Below are 10110 nucleotides of genomic sequence, written 5' to 3'. Positions count from 1 at the left end.
CAATGGTAACTTTTCTGTTTTCTTCTTATTTGAATTTTCAGTGGCGTCCAACACAGTTGACCTCTCTATCCTCCTTGTAGCATTCTCTTTCCTTGGATTTTGTGACACAAAAATTTCCTGATTTTCTTTCTTACTTAATGGCTGCTGCTCCTGTTTCTCTTGCTGGGTCATTCTCAGCTTGAACTAGAAATGCTGGACTGCTCCAGATCTCATTCCCAGGACCTCCTCTTCACTTCATTTTCCTTAGATGTTCTATGCTAATCTTATATCTCTAAATACCACATATATGCCAAATATTAGCCCTGAACTCTCCCCAGAACGTCAAAATAATACGTACAACTTGACATTCCACTTTAATGTCTAATAAGCATCTTAAGCAGTTTAGCCAAAAAGCAACTAACCAAACAGCCAAACTAACAAAAAATCAAATCCTTAATTTTCACCCTTCTATTGTGCATTTCCCCCAATCATGCTGATTTTAGTAAGTGATGCCACCATTTTTACCCAGTTGCTCAAGTGAAAATCTAAGACTTAGACAAGATACTACAGTGAGGTAGGAGGAACAGGCAGAGAAATCCTTGCTTTTGCTTGTGGTGGAGTTGATGCTCAGAATGGTGGACAATGCGAGCATAGGAGAAGAAAATGAGGAGGACAGTTCCAAGGCTATGTGTGACATAAGACCAGGCCAGGACAGTGAGATTGGTGGAGCAGGCTAGAGGGAAGAGGGAGGGCAGGTCACAACTGAAATAGGAGACAGTGTGGGTCTCACAGAACTCTAAATTGCCAGCTCCAAAGATATTGATGTGATCATCCAGAAAACCCAGGCCCCACTAGACCAACAGCAGTCCCACACACAGTTGGTTTCTCATCACCTGACTGAATAACAGAGAATGAAAAATGTCAACATAGTGGTCATGGGCCATTGCTAGGAACAGGAAGGATTCAATGCCCTCAGAGGCAGATACGAAGATGTGGGCCATGCAACCCACTACTGGGATTGCTTTCTTTTTAGACAAGAGATTTTCCAGCAACTTGGGCACTGAGACTGAGAAGTAGCAGATATCCAGGAAGGAGAGTTGTCCTAGTAAGAAGTACATAGGTACATGGAAATGGGAATCAGCACTGATCACCAGCAGCATCACCAGATTCTTCATCAGGGTTAGGAAGTAAACCCCAAGGAATAGCACAAAACACAGAGCCTCGATGTGGGGGTCAGCAGATAGCCTGAGGATGGTGAACTTGGTGATGGTGCTGCATTTCTCAAAAAGAAGAAACTTTCCCTTGGAATAAAACTAGCATTTTGAACCTCATTTTTTGCCTCTCTATTTCCTCTGGGCCTTAAATCCTTTCTCTATACACATTATTTCTTGACTCTGGGATCCAAGTTCAAGTTTTGAACCACCTTCACTAACTCTCTAGACTCAATAGTATCTTTGATTTTCTTATATTCTACACCCTCAACTCTAGATCAAGCTGATGCTGCTCAGTCTTTAATAAAATATTTAGATGGATGATAGATTACAGCATTTGCAAATGCAGAGAGAAGTTGCTAATGTAGGTGGGAGGGCTGAATTTATTGAAAGGGGAATGTCAATAGGATCCAGAGAATGAGTGGAGGAGTTTACCTTGGGAATAGGGATGCTTGATCCATTGTAAGAGGAAGGAAAGCAAAGAGTGTGGAGAAAGATACAGGGAAGTTTTTGTATCTGGAAGGGAAGGGAGTTTCCTATTTATAGCCCCTATAATGTCAATAAGGTGAAAGGTAAAGTCATCAGTGGGGGTATGCAGAGGGGAGACTGGTGTTTGAAATAACTACTTTGGATTAGTTGCAGTGGCAAAGTCTAGTCCACATTTTTGGTTATAAATTTGAGTCCAGTGATCACTCTTATGCGATTTTTCTCATGTTTGGTATATGTGGAGAGTAAGTCAGTCATTGCATTTATGTCAGACATGTGATGTAATAAAAGGAGAGATGGGTTATGGAGTTAAGAAATTTCCTTGGTGATTAAATGAATGAATCTTGCCTGTGTAATGAGAGAAGTAAGGATATGAGTGGTATGAAATGAAAATGTGGTCGACATAAAGGATTAGTGTTCTCAATGCATGTGAAAAATGGTTGGTGTAGGAACACTAAATTAAATGAATCAGAAATAGAGGTGACTGTGGTAGGAGAGTATTTGAAACTGAGGTTTTTGAAGGTGCTGGCTGAATGTGTGAAGGAAAACATCCTTGGTTGGAGGGACACATGGAAACCAGAGACTTGGTACTATTTTAATTAAGATGAGAATTTTTTTGGTTATTTTTTCTTCTCCTAGAAAAGTCACATGATGTTAAAACATTTAAAAGTATGTTAAAGTTTTAAAATTTAGAAATTAGAGCACAAGGAAATTAGTCCAGAGATACCCCAGATGTTCTACTGTGGAAAGGCACCTGTCTCAATGGGTCATGATTACTTATTCCCCTCTACAGATCCATAATTAAGTTCTATTTGAGAGTGTTATATTCAGACCTTGCTACATTCTGTGTTCTCATACCAGATTTAGCTAACTTATGCTAACCTAGAACTTGCCCAGGTTCACTTGCTCTGACCTGACACTGAGACACAAACTCAGCCTCAATATCACTATTCAAACTTGTTGGCTCAGTCAGCTGGTTCATTCTGGCCTTCCTGTCTTATGGCTGATGCAATTAATTACTTAAGGGAGACTGAGACTTTTCTCCTATTGTTTCTTCACCCAGCAATCAAGCCCTTGTTAGCTACCAAGTCCAAATTAACCTGTGAACATAATCCAATGAACCAATCAGTAGACAAGTTGGCAGAATTCATTCAGATTCACTGACAAAGATGTTTAATTGGCTTGTAAAATATGCTTTGAGAACTGCCAGTAAGGAGCTGGCTCAGTGTATTGTTTATATTTTTAATTTTTTGTATAATGTGATGTTTTGACATCTTAAACTTTCTGGCTGTGGAGAGTCTGCCTCTCACCAGGGATAGCTAATTCTTAGAGATAGCAAAGGAATTAGCAGGAAGAATGCCTTTAATATACACACTAACCAGTTCACAGCCATATCTCCTCTATGTAGCCCTTACAAGCTAGGAAACAATATTCGTCTGCCTTAACCATCCCAGAGCCAGGTACCAGGCAACTAGGGACCACCCCTATAGCACAGAGCCTCCCAAATTATTCAACCTAGCCAGTTCCAAACTGTTCCTGCCCTGCCTTGCCTTCTAGTGAAAACCCCAGTAAAGGCTCTAGGCCATGCTCTCTCTCTCTCCCCTTCTGCCTCTTCACCAATGCTGGTGCTTCCCCACATGGCCCTGTGTGGTGTGCCATGCCTACTGTTTCTAGTACCTGTGAGTACAATAGATTTTGTTTTTCTGAACCTCTCCTGTGTCTCTTCCTACGGCCTGAGACATACCTGGGGTCAAGTCATCAAGTCCTAGTTCTGTTTCTTACTAGTTGTATAATCTTTGGAAAGTCTTTAAGCCTTCCTTATCTCAATTTTCTGATCCATAAAATGGCATATAGTAATACCTCTCTTACATTGTTTTAAGAAGTTATTTATATAACTTATGTGCATACGTTGGTTACGATAGACTTATTTGTTATTCATTGCCTTAGTTTTAATCCCTCAATATTCTCAAGGAGAGGACAAGAGTTAATTCTGAGGGCAGATCAGAGCATGTTCGTAAATAGAGAAATAAAAACCAGATCAAAGAGGGAGAGACGGAGATGGATGGGGGAAGGATGATCTCACTGTAAGAGCAGAGTTGCAGGAAAGCTCAAAGTACAGAGCAAAGGAGACACAGAGAGGAAGAGATGAAGAGTAGAGATAAGTGGCCCAGGAGATATCAAGGCAGACCTAGCTCTCCTCTTCCCCAGTGGAGAGAACCCTCTAGGTGCTCTGACCTGTTAACAGAATGTCTCAATAAACCATGCAGGTGGAAAACAGCAACAACTCTTTTCTCTGAAGAAAAGCTCTTGTCTATCTACATGACAGTATTAGGGGGAAAAAAAAAAGGATATTAGTGTATGTGCCAGGAGTCTCCCTGGCTAAGATTTCAAAATCCTTTTTTAGATTCTTATAAACTTGGACTGCTCTGAATCCTAAGAAAAGTACATAGAAATACAATTTTGAAAAGTTCTGATTCTCAGCATATAAATATTTGAGCAACTACTCAGACCATTTCAAAACCAATTACACAGTTGTTTTTCACTATTTTCTCTTATTGCTCTAAATAGTTTCCCAAGGGCATTATGCAAATAAAGCCTCCTCAGATCTAACCATTCAGAAGAACGCCTAGATTTAAATAGCCAGCGGGTGGGTACCTGATCAAGCAAGCCCAGGATACAGCTGAGTTGATTCCTTGAATTCCTTGGAGTTCAGCCAGAAGCAAATTTTTGACCTCATTATCTTAGAAGTTTCCTTATATGCATGTATGTGTGTGTTGACAAATATAATCTTAATGACTAAACCTTAAATAGGTTTTTGACTAAACCTTAGTCAGCTTGACTAAACCTTAAATAGGTTTTTCCTGAATATAGGTCCCTGATCCCCCTTTTCTTAGAGAATTTGCTGTCCCTGATCTCCCTTTTGTTAGAGCATTTGCTTTAAAAAACTTGAAATTGTAAATTCTTTCTCTGCCTCTTTAAAATGAATGTAAATCTTCCCTCAGCATCTTGCCTGTCTTTATCGAGATCCTGAGAACTATCTCTTTGAAATGTAAACATTGAAGAAGATAGTACTCCTAGCTCTCAGTCTCTGTGGAAGGACAGGAGACTAATTTACATAAACAACAATTAGTAAATACTAGTAAATATGGATGGCCTAATCACAGAGAAAAACATTTGCAAACTCAGGAATAACTCAGTGAGCTTGACATCCCATTGATTGACCATAAGGAACACACACACATACATGCTCTACTGAGTTGTAAGTAGCTACCACTCCCCCTGAATTAGGCTTATTTATGCATCCCATCATAGATAGCACAGGTTAACATACATGTGTCAACAGGGTGAACTTGCTCCACTAATTTTATCACATGGCCAAAGGAATAAACTAGCGTGTACCTCCTCTATGGACAAATGGGAAAGAGGAGAAGGGTGGGGTTGAGCAATGCTGCTTCTCCCTAACTCACCAATCGGGTAACAACTTGCCCTCTGGTGGGGTTGGAAAGATTGATTGAGGGTTAGATAGTGTCTTAGGTTGGGATCCTGAGAACCAGAAACTGAGAGGAATGTTCATATGTATATAATTTAAAGGAGAAAGCTCTCAGGAGAAATCAGTAAGGAAGTGAGGGGAATCCATTATATCCAGTATAGGGTAGGATTTGTACAAGTCTATGGTTTCAGGAAAAGTCTAGCAGCTGTATCCTAAGATGAAATCCAGTGGAATTTCTGAACTTTAGAAGCTGATTTAATCTCTCATAGGCTCCACTGTTGAATACTGTAAAGAATTAATAAAACCCATAAGATTATCAGAGCATCAGCCAAACACCTAAAATATTATTAGAAGAAACAATTGTGCTAGCACCAGATAAGTTATTTCAAGCAAACTGAATAAACTCAATTCATTGTTCGATTAGCACTACATTACCATTGTCAAAGACCATAACAGAGACATACAGGGGCCTGGGGGAAGGTAAGCAGATGGAGCAAATTTTGCTTTTATGGTAACCAGGATACCAGTCACTCTTTGCTTGTTGCCTGAAAGACATGACTTGTTAACTAAGACACAAATGAGAAAAATAATCTGTCAAGAAGTAATTTTGGCCCTATGTTTTGCCATGTTTGTTGGGCCAAAGCCATATATACACATGGATGCATCTCTCAGAAAGTGATATTTAAAATATTGCTGTCTTAGAAAGAGTAAACATTTGCAATAGTGGCAGTCCCAGTCCCTGGGATAGTTACTGAAGTAAGGTACTTTCTTTGCCTCTCAGAGTATTCAAAATATTTTAATTTCTATTTTGTTCTAGCATTTGTTTCTGACACCACATGTTAGATCAAATGTGGGCTCTGTCAGGACAACCTGTACCTCAATGTTAAGAAGGTAAAACCTGAGGAGTTGTGAGTGAAGCACCAAAAATCCCTGCTTTATCTCTTACTCCTGATTAATCATATCATCTTCCTTTATCTTTTAAATTATATTTCCCTCTTGTTTTGATGATAAGACATGAGCATATTTTTTAAAAATAAATTCAATTTTTCTTTTTGATTTTAGGGGAAAATATTTCAAAAGACAGCATGATCCAAGCACGTTATTGTTGTTATTGTTTTTTAATTACAGTTTTAAGGTTGTAACTATTTTATATCAAAATTGAGAAGATAGCATAATTATTTCACAGTAAAGTATCCTTGTCTTCTTCTTTTGTTTATTAATAAAACATTCTTAGGGTGAAGATTCAGTGTATTACTTTGGGGACTATTAATATCTTCACAATATTGAGACTTCCAACACTTGAACATAGACTATTTTTTAACTTATTTATTCTTTATTTCAATAATTTTTGTGACTTTATATTTTAGCATATTTTCAGGTTCATAGCAAAATTGAGAGGAAGATACAGAGATTTTCCATTTATCCCCACCCCCACTCATGCATAGCCTCCTCCGCTATCAATATCACCCGCCAAAGTTATACAAATGTTACAACTGATGAACCTACAATGACACATCATAAACAACCAAAGTACACAGCTTACCTTAAGGTTTACTCTTGGTGTTGTACATTCTATGGATTTGGACAAATGTATAATGACATGTATCCATCTGTATTATACAAAGTAGTTTCACTGCCCTAAAAATCCTCTGTATTCTACCTATTCATCCCTCCCCTACCCTAGCCCCTGGCAATCACTGATCTTTATACTGTCTCCACAGTTTTGCCTTTTCCAGAATGTCATACATTTGGAATCAAAGTATGTAGCTTTTCCAGTTTGGTTTTGTTCACTTAGTAATATGCATTTAAGGCTTCTTCATGTCTTCTCATGACTTGCTAGCTATTTTTTTTAGCACTGAGTAATATTCCATTGTTTGGATGTACCACAATTTATTCATTTCCCTACTGAAGGACATCTTGATTACTTCCAGATTTGGGGAATTGTTAATAAAGCTGCTATAAACATCCATGAGCAGGTTTCTGTGTGGACATAAGTATTTAACTCCTTTGAGTAAATACCAAGGAGCATGATTGCTAGATTATGGTAAGAGTATTTTTAGTTTTGTAAGAAATATCAAACTGTCTTCCAAAGTGACAATCCCATTTTACATTCCCACCAGTAGTGAATGAGAATTCCTGTTGCCCCACATCCCTACCAGTATTTGGTATTGTCAGTATTTTAGATTTTGCCAATTCTAAAGGGTGTCCAATGGCTTCTTATTTTTGTTTTAATTTGCATTTCCCTGATGACATACGATGCAGAACACCTCATCATGTGCTTTTTTTCTATCTGTATATCTTCTTTGCAAGCTATCAAAGTATTTGGCCCATTTTTTAATTATTTTTTTATTGTTGAGTTATAGGGATTTCTTTGTATATTTTGGATAACAGTACTCTTTCTGATGTGCATTTTGCAAATATTTTCTCCCAATCTGTGACCTATCTTCTCATTCTATTGACATTGTTCACAGATAAGAAGTTTTTGATTTCAATGAAGTCTGGTTTATCAATTATTTCTCTCATTAATCCTGTCTTTGATGTTGTATCTAAAAAATCATAGCAATATCTAAGGTCTTCTAGATTTTCTCCTATGTTAACTTCCAGGACTTATATATTTTGCACTTTACATTTAGTTCTGTCATCTATTTTGAGTTAATTTTTGTGAAGGGTGTAATTTCTGTGTTTAGATTCTTTTTTTTTTTTTTTTTTGCATGTGGATGTCCAGTTGTTTCAGTGCCATTTGTTGAAAAGGCTATCTTTGCTCCATTCTATTACCTTTGCTCCTTTGCAAACATCAGCTACTATATATATGTAGGTCTATTTCTGGGCTCTTTATTCTATTCCATTGATTTATTTGTCTGTTCTTTCACCAATACCACACTGTCTTGATTGCTGTAGCTTTATAATAAGTCTTGAAGTCAGGTAGTGTCAGTTTTGGTTCTCTAACTTTGTTTTTCTCCTTCAGTATTGTTTCTGTTATTCTGGGTCTTTTGCCTTTCCATGTCAACTTTAGAATCAGTTTGTCAATATCTACAAAGTAACTTTCTGGAATTTTGATTGGGATTGCACTGAATCTATTTATCAAGTTGGAAAGTACTGACATTTTGGCAATATTGAGTCTTCCTATCTTTGAACATGGAATATCACTACATTTATTTACTTCTTCTTTGATTGTGTTCATCAGAGATTTGTCATTTTTATCATACAGATCTTGTACACATTTTGTTAGATTTATACTGAAATATTTCTTTTTTTGGTGTCAATGTAAATGGTATTGTATTTTTACAACTGTTGATATGAACAATCAAATTCCAATTGTTCATAGCTGGTTTTTAGAAAAGCAATTGACTTTTGCATATTAACCTTGTATCCTGCAAATCTGATGTAAATTCCCATTAGTTCCAGGAGTATTATGGTCAACTTTTTGGATTTTCCACACAGATGATCATGTCATCTGTGAGCAAAGACAGTTTTATTTCTTCCTCCCTAAACTGTATATCTTGTATTTCTTTTTCTTGTCTTATTGTATTAGCTATAACTTCCAGTATGATGTGGAAAAGCAGTGGTGAGAGGGGACATTCTTGCCTTGTACCTCATCTTAGTGGGAAAACTGAGTTTTTCAGCATTATGATACTATCTGTGTCTTTAACTCATCAGAGACTATCTATAAATAATATTATACAACTTCATATATAGTACACTACACTTCCATTTCCCCCTTTCTGTCTCATGTCCTATTTTTGTCATACATTTTAATTCTATACATATTATATGCCCCCAAATACACTATTACTATATTTGCTTTAAGCAGCCAACTATGTTTTAAGAAGATTAATAAATGAGATAAATGCCTTTTATACTTACCTACATGTTTTCCATTTTGGGAAATTTTGTGTATATCTAAATTTCCATCTGGTATCATTTGTCTCCTGCTTGAAGAACTTACTTTAACATCCTTGTAGTAAGTTCTACTGACAATGAATTTTTTCAGCTTTCCTTTGTTTGAAAAACCCTTTATTTCATCTTAAGACATTATCAAGTGTCCCCTTAGGGGAAGAATTATCCCCTTTTGAGAAACTCTATGCTAGAACTAAGGTAGAACTAAGAAAATAGTTCAAAAAACATGTCAGAAAAATCAACAAAAGAAACAAAGTAGAGCACTAGAAAATTATCTACCTAATACAAAAGAAGGTAGAAAAGGATGAAAAGAGGAACAAAAAAGACATGTGATATAGGAATAAATGACAAAATGGCAGATTTAAGTCTAGCTATATTGATAATTATATTAAGAGTAAATTGATTAAACAGTGCAAGCAAAATCTGATATGGCCAGACTGGATTTTAAAAATTAGGCCTAGCTATACGCTGTCAAAAAGAGAAACACGTTATAGTAAAAGACACAGATTGAAAATTAAAAGGTGAGTAAAGTTATACCTACAAACAGTAACAATATGAGGACTAGAAGTACTGATACATGCTATTGCATAGATGAAACTCAAAACATATGCTAATGGAAATTACACAATCAGAATAGCAACAACAACAAAAAAGAGAATAGTTGAAGGGACCTCCAGGACAATATCAAGCATGCTAAACGTTTGCATTTTAGGGGTCCCAGAAGGAGAAGAGAGAAAGTGGTAGAAAATATATTTGATCAACATATGGATGACAACTTTTTGAACCTGAAGAAGGAAATAGATATCCAGGTACAGGAAACACACAGAATCCCAAATAAGATGAACCCAAAGAACCTATGCCAAATAATATCATGATTAAAATGGCAAAAGTTACAGATAAAGAGAATTTTAAAGGCAGCAGGAGAGAAAAATGTCACATATAAAGGAAGCCCCATAAGGCTATCAGCTGATTTTTCAGGAGAAACTTTGCAGGCCAGAAGTAAGTGGCATTATTTATTTATTTATTTATTTATTTATTTATTTATTT

The 10110-nt window shown here is 36.7% G+C and overlaps 1 pseudogene; it reads right to left on the bottom strand.

Annotated features, from left to right (window-relative positions):
• Positions 1-478: 478 nt before the first annotated feature.
• On the bottom strand, positions 479-2658 carry LOC133101699 (olfactory receptor 8S1-like; annotated as a pseudogene).
• Positions 2659-10110: the final 7452 nt, after the last annotated feature.

This window comes from Eubalaena glacialis, chromosome 11 (genome assembly GCF_028564815.1).
Source record: "Eubalaena glacialis isolate mEubGla1 chromosome 11, mEubGla1.1.hap2.+ XY, whole genome shotgun sequence".
NCBI classification, from domain to species: domain Eukaryota; kingdom Metazoa; phylum Chordata; class Mammalia; order Artiodactyla; family Balaenidae; genus Eubalaena; species Eubalaena glacialis.
Note: the sequence above shows the minus strand (reverse complement) of the source record. Positions and strands in the feature narration are given on the sequence as shown.